The following is a 13100-nucleotide window of genomic DNA, read 5'->3' as shown; positions in this document are numbered from 1 at the left end:
TCGTGGCGAATCTTTGAACTAACTTACCATTTAGGGTTTTGAGATAAAAGGAGAATGGTTTTTGAAAATTGCGTGTAAAAGCAGCGATTGTAGCGCTTCTTGGGAGAGGCAGAATGAACTAATGTTGATTAGTTAATAATTTTCTATGTTTCTTTTAATTACTCTTTTACTATGTGTATTTTTAAGAAGGCATTATGTGAATTAGATGGTATTAGTTAAGTGTTCTTTAATGATACCGGACGTGAGCAGAAATAATTCGTTTTCTTTGGAGAATAATGCAAAAAAGAATCTTCCTTGTCGAGTGTGCAATAGTACATCCAGGCTATATAAGTAAGTGAAGTTTGCTGGGTGGGAGGTTGGGGCGAATATTTTTAATAGTTACTTCGTTACAATGTATGAAAAAGATGTTAGACTAGACAGACGCATACACTGTGTGTGATACCTTCAAGATAGAGATGTAGCACTAGACTAGGTTTATTTGGAGAGAGGAGCGACAAAGCGATCTACCCTCCTGCATTACTGGAATCGTACTGAAGAAAAATAGTTTTCACAGGTGTATAAATATATGGATGTTTAGTGCTACCTCGTGGCGAATCTTTGAACTAACTTACCATTTAGGGTTTTGAGATAAAAAAAGAATGGTTTTTGAAAAATGCTTGTAAAAACAGTGATTGTAGCGCTTCTTGGGAGAGGCAGAATGAACTAATGTTGATTAGTTAAAAATTTTCTATGTTTCTTTTAATTACTCTTTTACTATGTGTTTTTTTAAGAAGGCATTATGTGAATTAGATGGTATTAGTTAAGTGTTCTTTAATGATACCGGAAGTGAGCAGAAATAATTTGTTTTCTTTGGAGAATAATGCAAAAAAGAATCTTCCTTGTCGAGTGTGCAATAGTACATCCAGGCTATATAAGTAAGTGAAGTTTGCTGGGTGGGAGGGTGGGGCGAATATTTTTAATAGTTACTTCGTTACAATGTATGAAAAAGATGTTAGACTAGACAGACGCATACACTGTGTGTGATACCTTCAAGATAGAGATGTAGCACTAGACTAGGTTTATTTGGAGAGACGAGCGACAAAGCGATCTACCCTCCTGCATTACTGGAATCGTACTGAAGAAAAACAGTTTTCACAGGTGTATAAATATATGGATGTTTAGTGCTACCTCGTGGCGAATCTTTGAACTAACTTACCATTTAGGGTTTTGAGATAAAAGGAGAATGGTTTTTGAAAATTGCGTGTAAAAACAGCGATTGTAGCGCTTCTTGGGAGAGGCAGAATGAACTAATGTTGATTAGTTAATAATTTTCTATGTTTCTTTTAATTACTCTTTTACTATGTGTATTTTTAAGAAGGCATTATGTGAATTAGATGGTATTAGTTAAGTGTTCTTTAATGATACCGGACGTGAGCAGAAATAATTCGTTTTCTTTGGAGAATAATGTAAAAAAGAATCTTCCTTGTCGAGTGTGCAATAGTACGTCCATAAGTAAGTGAAGTTTGCTGGGTGGGAGGGTGGGGCGAATATTTTTAATAGTTACTTCGTTACAATGTATGAAAAAGATGTTAGACTAGACAGACGCATACACTGTGTGTGATACCTTCAAGATAGAGATGTAGCACTAGACTAGGTTTATTTGGAGAGACGAGCGACAAAGCGATCTACCCTCCTGCATTACTGGAATCGTACTGAAGAAAAACAGTTTTCACAGGTGTATAAATATATGGATGTTTAGTGCTAACTCGTGGCGAATCTTTGAACTAACTTACCATTTTGTGTTTTGAGATAAAAGGAGAATGGTTTTCTGAAAATTGCTTGTACAAACAGTGATTGTAGCGCTTCTTGGGAGAGGCAGAATGAACTAATGTTGATTAGTTAATAATTTTCTTTGTTTCTTTTAATTACTCTTTTACTATGTGTTTTTTTAAGAAGGCATTATGTGAATTAGATGGTATTAGTTATGTGTTCTTTAATGATACCGGAAGTGAGCAGAAATAATTTGTTTCTTTGGAGAATAATTCAAAAAAGGATCTTCCTTGTCGAGTGTGCAAAAGTTTTATAAGTAGGTACCTATAGGAGCCTATAAATAGGAGTAGAGATGTACATATATGTAACATTATTTATTTCAGGTTTTTATAAAACATGGTTGAAATATAATGTTTAGGTAGGTTTTAATTTTAATTTTTTTTTTAATGAAAAGTTTTTATAAATGATATAGTTTTTTCAAAATCAGGAGTATTATAATATTATTTATATACATGTACGTACATAGATTATAACTCTATTATAACATATATATTATGAGGTTTAAGAAGTTTTTTTCTTCTTATGTCTGCAATAACGTATGAAATTATGTTTTTATGAAGCATTTTATTCTGTGAATAAGTTGAAAAAAGTTGGATCTTCAACTCAATAATACATATAATAGATAATTTAATAATAGTAGATAATTTATATATATATATGTATATACATATATATATTGCATATGAATTTATAAGATTTTTGCTGTTACAAAGAATCCTAGCAATGTTGTGCAGATATTATTTGGCAATTTTTGGTATTGTACAATAAAATGTAACAAGTTAAATATTTGTTGGTAACATAAAAAGTGCGTTAATAAGTAAGTTTTGTAACAAGAGATATGAAACGGTATGGAAACGAACCAGAAGTTTATTATTTTCTGTCGCTAATGAATAAAAAAATTGTGGGAATTGGGATATGGCGGAGGTACTAGGATTCTGTGAGATGGGAAATTAAATACTGGGATACCTTCTGACAAAATTCAGACCTTTCTGATTTTTCTCGCCCTTATTAGAAGTTATTGGTTTAAGTAATGCCTATATTTTTTCAGGCGTGCTTTACGTGTAATATTAATTTGGTTGCGTGTACAGAAGCGACAAACCAACATACTTTATTACTAATTCTATTGTACATGTTGGTACATTAAATGAAATCCAAAGTTTAAACCGCTCGGTTATCGCGTCGCTTAATTATTTCATTTTTAATAAATAATCGAAAAAACGCTAATTATCTTCTAAAACGATTTAGGTAATGGAAAGTACACACGCTCACGCACGAACTAATTCCAATAACCCAAGTGACGTTCAATCGGCTATGATAAATTCAATTCAATTATGATAAATTAAAAGCAAACTTAGAGGGTCTACTGGCTAGCAGCGTGTTCTAGATAGATAGAATTTTAAGCTATTTTCATAAAATTTAAATGCCAATCCTCCAGGTCGTGAGAACAATACTACAATTACATGAAACCACCGCAACCATAAGCATAACACTATAATAACAGCATAAATACCAGTTATATCAGGAGTAAAGTTAATTTAATACCCATATTTTCAGGAGAGTCCAAGTTATTACCATCTTAATTCTGAAAACAAAATTAGTAACCAAAACAAAACATCGCCTCTCAGTCAAATTTCTATATATTGAAAAAAAAAAAAAAAAAATCTTCAAGAATTTTAATTAATGAAATAACTATGAAATAATTATTTCGCATAAATCTCTACCTGGCAGCAGCACCTGATACTCAACGTATATCCTTTTCCACCTTCTATAAAATTTGTACAGTCCTGCTAACACCCATAAATACCCATAAACCCCTTACCGGCCCACCTATATTCTGAATTCAAATACAGAATTCCATAAATAACCACCTCATGATAACCAATTATATGTTGATGCACCAAATAATAATATATAGCAATTAAATTTAAATTCTAATTTAGATAAAAAAATAATCTAGGTTATTTCAAGTTAATATTTTAATGAAGGAATAATTAATTAATGAGCTAAATATTTGTTTAAAATAATAATAATAAAAAAGAAGGCTGGTTGTATTTAAATTGGACGCGGGTCTTTGCTCTTTGGATGAAGGGGCTCGAGAGGTGAACGATCGCCGCATTCCGTACAACAGCACTAGTTTTACTCGCTGCTCCTCTAATTCCAACATTCTGCGTCCTCTTTTTCAAACCTAGAGCTACGCGTTTTTTCTCTTATCTTTTCGAATTAAAAAATTATTTCTTATTTTATTAATTTAGACAAATTGAAACCATTTTTTTATTTAACTAGTTATAATAAAATCTGCTAGCCATTAACAGGCAAAATTCTTTAAACTCTGAATATTCGAATTATATTTAATTATCAACATCGTTTCAAGGAATTCCCAATTGCAATTCCTATCTGAGAACGATTCGCTTTTAAAAAAAATCGCTCAAGGGAAAGTTACAACCTATGTACGAGTATGATATACGAAGTTATAAGCAGAAAATCGTGGGAGTCTAATTCTAAAAAGTAAAAAAAAAAAATCCATTCAATGAAGTGGTATTTTAGGAATTTATAACTTATAAAGTTCCTTGACAGATAGGTAATAGACTAAGAAAAATAATAAAGAACTAATATAATACCTACACTGCAAGCTTCACTACATGGTTTAGGTAAAACTTTTGCCTAGGACAAGAATAATCATTTGCTAAGAAAAATGGATAGAAAAACTGTGAGAAAGAGGAGAAATTTAGAGAAGGGCGTATTTAAAAAAACAATTTAGGTTGTGTCTGTAGGGAATGGAAAGAACTTAGGTGGTTATTTCCCGGCAAGAGTGGGGGGAGGGGAGTTGGGATGACAATCCTGAATAGAGTTTCAAACGGACGGTTTTGGATAAAGCACCAGGATTGTGTGGTAGCTAACTCATGGTGCGAGGCATTTTAATTCTGTCAGTTAATTAGACGCTTCCATCACAGGACTATGAGCTGCAAGGAGCTCCTAGAAAGTGAAAATCTAAGGACCAGGAGCCGTCCCAATTTTAATACTCACTCAGCAATAGTGCACTAAGCAGTTGAAATTTGAGCTTATAAGTTTGCACGAATCAGTCAACCGAATGACAAAAGTTCGAACAAATGTTTCGAAAACTCAGTACCGATAGAAAATGTGGGTTGGTACACCTGTTTATTGTGCCGCTAACCGATTGCGAACTTTCATCCACCATCAGAGTTACTCAGGACTAATCAGTTTGTTTTAAAGATTTCTACTTAACATACGTCTCGCAATTCACTTTCATTACATTGCACCACATTTCTACGTCTGATGATGAAATAAAATACGAAAGCCGTTAGGGAAAAAAGATGGTGTTATGACGGATAAAATCAAATCGGTATCGATTATTTTATTTGGATTTTAGGCGTTATACAGATCTTCCCCTGAACCTAGAGATCAGAAGTAAGTAACAATTTTACTATCGATCGAACAGTCGAAGGTATTGCTCCAAACATAACATTATCTTAGTATAAATCAATAATCAATACTAACTTCTATACAAACTGGGCAGTTTTTAAATTGTTTGACACTAATAGACCGGCCAGACCAAACACAACTTAGGATCATTTTTTGTTTCTGGTAACACCAATTTTAAATTCTTCTTGAAGATGTACTCTAACCGTTCTTGAGATGTTCGTTCTCAGAGGGAATCTAAATCTCTATTTCCGGTAAAAACTTCAAAATCAAAGAATCCCCTAATTAGGCTCCCCTAATAACCTCATCTTAATTGCGATTAAAGCATTCGTATTATTCTTCAGACCCTGGAAAATAAGTTTTTATTAACGTTTTCCTCTAGATTTTGAGAGAAAAATAAGCTGTCCCAAGAAGATGGGTTTTATCGCAGAGAGGAGCTTGATTAGAGGAAGTAGTTGAACTAGGGGAAAAAAAACTTGTACCACTTTCTTCTTTAAAACCCATTAAGACTACCCAGGATGACCACTTTCTTCTTTAAAACCCATTAGGACTACCCAGGATGACCACTTTCTTCTTTAAAACCCATTAGGACTACCCAGGATGACCACTTTCTTCTTTAAAACCCATTATGACTACCCAGAATGACCACTTTCTTCTTTAAAACCCATTAGGACTACCCAGGATGACCACTTTCTTCTTTAAAACCCATTAGGACTACCCAGGATGACCACTTTCTTCTTTAAAACCCATCAAGACTACCCAGGATGACCACTTTCTTCTTTAAAACCCATTAAGACTACCCAGAATGACCACTTTCTTCTTTAAAACCCACTATGGCTACCCAGGATTTCTGTGAACCTAAAGAACGAAATCCCAATGGTATATAAAGTTGCCTAGCCTTTACGTTAAGTTTTTTTTAATAGAGTAAAATGATGTAATAATTCAAGAGTTTTGCTAGGGAATACCCTTTCGATTCCAAGATATCTGCAAGAGTCAACAGGACAGCTGCACTGTCAATAAGACACAGGACTAAGTCACGTAAGATCGCTTTTCTTTTGTTCATTAATGAAAACTATTTAAACGTCAATGAATTTAAAAAAGAAATAATAATAATAAAAAAGATTGTTTTTAAAAAAACCAAAAAAAAAATACAATTTAATTAAAAAAAATATAGATAGCAGATGATATTCAATCAAGGATTGTTTACTTGTCATCAGAGGATTATATAATTTATTATTGCTATCACTTCATAAATAAGTTTTTTGCGACCTTCTTTTTTACGTACATGTGAATCATCATTATTAACAAGTAATTTGATTAGATCAGTACACGTAAGTGCTTGAGAAATGTGATAAGAAAAATGAACTTCAAAGCACACCGAAGGTTAATCTAGAAAAAAATATTAAATTTAAAAAAAAAAAAAAATTCTATCATAAATATTACGAAAGAGAGCGCGAAAGAAATAAAAATTGTTAAAAAAGCAAAAAAAAACAGATAAAAAGAGTTCAAATGTTCAGAGGCGAGCCTTCCAAATCGCACCAATAAAAATTGTTGGCTAATTTCATATTGAGAGAGAGAGAGAGAGAGAGAGAGATAAAGGCTGTTGTTTTTTTTTGTTTTTTGTATTTTTTTTTTTACAAAATAGTTTCGCGCGTATTTCTAACAGGAAGTTGAAAAATATTTAAATTTCGCAGTTTAAAAAATGACGTATTTTATGATCACAGGAAGGAATTAATCTGATATTTGAAACAACTTGTTCAGGGTAGTTTTACTTGATCGTAAACTTGAAGGAGTAGCCCTAAAAATAACCAAGATAACGCCACTTGCTTCTTACTCTCATAACGGCAAAATTAAGCAATAAAAGATGTTGCTAAATAAATGGTCAAATCGTACTTTTTGCTTAAAAATTAAAATAAAATAAAAATCTCCAATATATGGCGGCGAATTGACCTTGATATTTGTCAAGGATTTTTTAAATAGTCAGTTTTGGCTGAATAAATATACTACATGGTAACTTTATTCATTACTATATTTTTAATCTTGTATTAATAGATTTGGCTAACTCAAAGGACAAACAGAATTTTTTATGTTTTTTGGCTTATTTAAATAAATCTTCCTCCTTTTTGAACTATACTCGTATTCCCTGGATGTGGATTGAAGTTTATCTTAACTTTAATTTAAGGATAAACCGAAAATAAATATATTGACGTTCCCAAAACATGCGAATGCAAAATGAAACCGTAGGGACACTGTTAAGAGAAATCAGCCAATGCTGATGACAATCTGGTGAATTTTAGTGATTGAAATTGTCTAGGGCAAGGGTCCCCAAACTACAGCCCGCGGGCCACTTATCCGGCCCCTGCCACACTTCCGGAAGGGTACCTCTTTTATTGGTGGCATGTGGCGGCGTCGCTCATGTACAGTACTACTTCCGGTGACGGGGGACGCACGCGTCACGGCTCCGAAAACAGTGTGAAATAATAGCAGAAGTAGGAAGAAAGGCAAAGCACTATAACTAAACCGGACGTAGACAATCTTATTAGCCTAAAGCATGCCCAAAATTCCCAACAGAAATACTGGGCAGATTGTTGATTTAAATTTACTTGTTCTTCATTTTAAATATTGTATTTGTTCCCGTTTTGTTTTTTTTTTACTTTAAAATAGTTTGTTTTATAGTCCGACCCTCCAACGGTCTGAGGGACAGTGAACCGGGCCCCCTGGGTAAAAACTTTGGGGGGACCCCTAGTCTAGCATAAGAGATTACGAGGCCAACGTCGTCTTAGACGTCGTGGTGGGATTATCAGAGAAGAGAGTCTGAGCTGTTGAATTGGGATGGCAAGATAAGTTTCTGGATAGGAAATTCAGGAATTGTGAATTGATAGAATAAGAAAGAGGATATTTAGGTATCTGTGAAGCATGAGGTTCGCGGCATAATAGGCATCGTTAACAATAAGGCGGCGGAATTTTTATTGGAAGGATTGGATGCGGGAGATATTAGAGGGCTTAGTTGAGCCCCACAGCTCTGATCCATAAGTTCAGATGGGTTTAAGCAAAGTATTGTTCAGGGTTAGTTTGTTGGGTATGCTTAGTTTATATTAGTTGTCCGTAACTTTTGTTTAGTTCAGTGAGCCCTCTGTCCAAGGAGATGCGCAGGTAGCGTACTCCATTCGAGGTAGGGATAGGATTGTTAATTAAGAACAAATTTGGGCCTAAGCGTGGAAATTTCGTGAACACTTTTGTTCCCATTAAAGTAATAACAAAAAAAGATCAAGTTTAGGAGCTACCTAAAAAGTGAAATTTCACAACAATTTAGATTCATCTGAAACCATTATCACGTGGACAATAATTCGTGCGCTATCTACAGAGAGAAAACGAGAGAAAATAAAAAGAGAAATTTAATTTTTTGGTAGAAAAAAAAGAGACAATCCTTAGATGACCTTCATAAAGTACGTTTACATCTTGAATATTAGTGTTTTAGTTAGAATTATCAGGTGGCCAGGGAGTCTATAACAAACTTATCTTTTATTTAAAATTGAATTATCTTAACCTTATCACTACGGATAATTACTAGACATTTTGGAATTCTTTTATTTAGACATTGGAAGGGTGATTTGAAGGATATTTAAGGTCATGGGGAAACAAGATGTGGTGCAGGAAATGGAGGACCTAAATTTTCTAGATATCAATTATTTTTAAGAATTTAGATATTTATTTGTTTAACAATTTTAATTTCAGTCTTTTTTTTTTAAAAAAAATGCCAGTATGACTGCAGGTTAGTCAAACCTAAAAGTATCTTTTTTACCTCTCGCAATAAAGTACTGATAGCCAAATAAAGTAATGCCTATTTTTTCAGGCCTGCTTTACCTCCAATTACCAAATTAGGTGTAAAGGACGGAGGCGACTAGCAAACATACTTTACTATAAATTTCTCGTATTAATCATTAAATAAATTCCTAAGACCCTAGACTAGTACCGCAATACATCTTAGCTTTGCGGGTCTAGCCTATAACCGCCAAACATACTTTACTATAAATTTCTCATATTAACCATTAAATAAAATCCAAGACCTAGACTAGTACCGCAATACATCTTAGCTTTGCGGGTCTAGCCTATAATCGTTGATTAACTATGATACTCTGTAATTGATGTAATTAATTCAGAAGTTCTGAGCCAAATGAGTGATATGCAAGAAGACTTACAACAAACATTGCATATCCAATTCAGTCTTCTCAGGATCAAGTCAGCGAGAAACATCTTCTCAGACAGATAAACAACAAACTCACTGGCATCACCCAGGATTATTTAATAACCACCATTGGGATCCTCCGTGGCGCCTGCTTTGGAAATGGTCCTGATAACAATCTCTGCCAAGGCATCAGCCTAGCCTAGAGCAGCCCCTTCCCCCAGAGAGTCTAAAACCAAGGTAAGTTCTTTAAAACTTTTCTTCAAGGAGTGGCCATTATTTACTTATTAAAGCAACCATCACATCCGAGTACTTGAATCTGTTACGGGTGTAAATGGATAGAATGAACACTTATATTATAAAAAATAAAAATAATAAACTAAGACACCAGTAAATTAAAAAGTAATCTCAATTCAAAATACAATACACATTTCAACATGTCGAGGTGATTTTTAAATTGCCGGTAATAATAAATAAAAATAATAATTCAAAGAGAAATATCTGTACAGGGTTGTTCAGAGTTCCAGTCGTCAGAGACAGAGAGGGTGATATTCAGAAAATTTGGATAAATTAGAGTGAAATTGGAATTTAAATAAACACTTAAAAAATTAAGGACAAAAGATTGTTGGAATAACAATAATATTTCATGGTCAAGGAAAGTGGGGGTAGGCAGAGAAGGGAGGTGGTGGTCATTGGAATTTCAAGGAGCATCTTCAGCCTTTTTCTTTTTTTTTTGAAAAATTAATTGAACTTGATATAAAACACTGTCGACGACTCTTGCCAATTAGTCTGGTTAGTAAAGATCAAAAATTGAACATCACATTAAGTTCAAAATTGTTTAAATTATGTTTATATAGTATATAAAGTATTAGTCAAAATTGATTAATAAGAAATCTGCTAAATTAAAGTACAGTTTTAAGGCGCCACGATAGCCGAGCGGTTATAGGCTAGACCCGCAAAGCTAAGCTGTATTGCGGTACTAGTCTAGTCCTTGGATTTTATTTAATGGTTATTATGAGAAATTTATAGTAAAGTATGTTAGGCGGTTATAGGCTAGACCCGCAAAGCTAAGATGTATTGCGGTACTAGTCTAATCCTTGGATTTTATTTAATGGTTAATATGAGAAATTTATAGTAAAGTATGTTAGGCGGTTGTAGGCTAGACCCGCAAAGCTAAGATGTATTGCGGTACTGGTCTAGCCCTTGAATTTTATTTAATTGTTAATATGAGAAATTTATAGTAAAGTATGTTAGGCGGTTATAGGATAGACCCGCAAAGCTAAGATGTGTTGCGGTACTAGTCTAGCCCTTGGATTTTATTTAATGGTTAATATGAGAAATTTATAGTAAAGTATGTTAGGCGGTTATAGGCTAGACCCGCAATGCTAAGATGTATTGCGGTACTAGTCTAATCCTTGGATTTTATTTAATGGTTAATATGAGAAATTTATAGTGAAGTATGTTAGGCGGTTATAGGCTAGACCCGCAATGCTAAGATGTATTGCGGTACTAGTATAGCCCTTGGATTTTATTTAATGGTTAATATGAGAAATTTATAGTAAAGTATGTTAGGCGGTGATAGGCTAGACCCGCAGAGCTAAGATGTATTGCGGTACTAGTACTAGGCCCTTGTATTTTATTTAATGGTTAATATGAGATATTTATAGAAAAGTATGTTAGACGGTTATAGGCTAGACCCGCAAAGCTAAGATGTATTGCGGTACTAGTCTAGCCCTTGGATTTTATTTAATGGTTAATATGAGAAATTTATAGTAAAGTATGTTAGGCGGTTATAGGCTAGACCCGCAGAGCTAAGATGTATTGCGGTACTAGTCTAATCCTTGGATTTTATTTAATGGTTAATATGAGAAATTTATAGTAAAGTATGTTAGGCGGTTATAGGCTAGACCCGCAATGCTAAGATGTATTGCGGTACTAGTATAGCCCTTGGATTTTATTTAATGGTTAATATGAGAAATTTATAGTAAAGTATGTTAGGCGGTGATAGGCTAGACCCGCAGAGCTAAGATGTATTGCGGTACTAGTACTAGGCCCTTGTATTTTATTTAATGGTTAATATGAGATATTTATAGAAAAGTATGTTAGACGGTTATAGGCTAGACCCGCAAAGCTAAGATGTATTGCGGTACTAGTCTAGCCCTTGGATTTTATTTAATGGTTAATATGAGAAATTTATAGTAAAGTATGTTAGGCGGTTATAGGCTAGACCCGCAGAGCTAAGATGTATTGCGGTACTAGTCTAGCCCTTGAATTTTATTTAATTGTTAATATGAGAAATTTATCGTAAAGTACAGTTTGCTAGGCGCCACCGTCCACGACACCTAGTTGGTAGTTGGATGTAAAAAAAAAAGTACAGTTCTCTGACTTTCTTTGATTTACTGAAAAACTAGCCTAATAATTTTCTTTAAACTCTGATGTAATACTTATATAGATGTATAACCTTGAATATAATAATGTATAATTGGAAAAATTTGCTTCGGAAAATTCGATTGGAAGGCACAATAGGGAAAAAGGGAGCATTTAGTAGAGTTCTCTCTAAAATACTACTTAGCAGAATGTACCGAGTCATCATTATTATACAAATGTGTTGCTCAAATGTTTCGAGCTTAAAGGAAACCTGAAAACCGGAAATACCATTTTATTTTCACTTTCTTTTTGCTTTACTCGAAAAAAGCAACAATGATTTTCTTCGAAACTTGGTATCCTCATTGTACTATAGTGTTGGCCTACATTTCTTTAAAGTTTACTTGAGAAAATCCGATTAATTTTCTTTACGTACTTCCTTAAATTAGCAATTTCAATTCTCTAATAAAATTGGAAACATCAAAATAGAATATTGCATTAAAATATTGAATGTTTTTGTTTTTAAATTGGAAAATAAAAGAAAAAGCGAGTTGCTATAAAAATTGTGATAATCTAGCAAAAATAAAAAAAAGAAGCGTATAAATAAAGATGTTACATAAAATTAGAAATGATGTAAAATAGTAAGAACGATCCAAGGCCATAATAACAAGATATGCTAAACAACTTATCAATGATAACAACTTATTAAAATAATAATAATAAAAACAGTCATAAAAATACAAAGTTGTAAAACGTAAAAGTGCTGCAAAAAAAATAAAATAAAGTTCCCTGCTTCTCGGAGGCGAGTCACTTTAAAAATTAATTGTGTAAAATGAAAGTTTTTTTATTAATTTATTTATATTTTAATTAATAGTCTTCGTAATTTTAGTTTTCTAGTTTTTGGTTTATGAATGGGTGTCAACGTTAACCAGGTAGATACTTTTTTTTCTCACTAGGGATGTAATGGCAATTTGGTCTTGAAACCGCATACTTAAGTGCCATAATGGTTAACGTACAATTTTTTGACATTTTCTGTATTATGTTAATAATATTAAAAATTTTATAGAAGAAAAGATTTAAGTTTGAACGTCTGTTAATTGTAGTAATTCAGTTTAAAAAAAAAATAATAATAATTGCATTGCGAAAATCCAAGGTCAGTTATTATCGTATGAACAAATCACTAGGTCCGAATGGCTGCATTTCTGTGGTTATCTAATACCAAAAAAGAAAAGATTTTTGCTGATTCATTATTTCTGCTCCTGGAAACGGAAGTTTAACTAAAAATCTTGGCTCGGCACCATTTCTG

At 33.2% G+C, this 13100-nt stretch overlaps 1 long non-coding RNA gene across 2 annotated transcripts in view; it reads right to left on the bottom strand.

The window, feature by feature from the left end:
* Nucleotides 1–3922: 3922 nt before the first annotated feature.
* Nucleotides 3923–13100, bottom strand: part of LOC141448083 (uncharacterized) — a 234509-nt gene continuing 225331 nt past the window's right edge. For both annotated transcript variants that reach the window (XR_012454839.1, XR_012454840.1), the window contains one exon: nucleotides 3923–13097. This is a non-coding gene — a long non-coding RNA (uncharacterized lncRNA). The remainder of the gene's footprint in view (nucleotides 13098–13100) is intronic.

The sequence above is a fragment of the Rhodnius prolixus genome, unplaced genomic scaffold (assembly GCF_049639745.1).
Source record: "Rhodnius prolixus isolate KJV_2025 unplaced genomic scaffold, Rpr scaffold_13, whole genome shotgun sequence".
NCBI classification, from domain to species: Eukaryota; Metazoa; Arthropoda; class Insecta; order Hemiptera; family Reduviidae; genus Rhodnius; species Rhodnius prolixus.
This window is presented reverse-complemented; position numbering and strand designations above follow the sequence as displayed.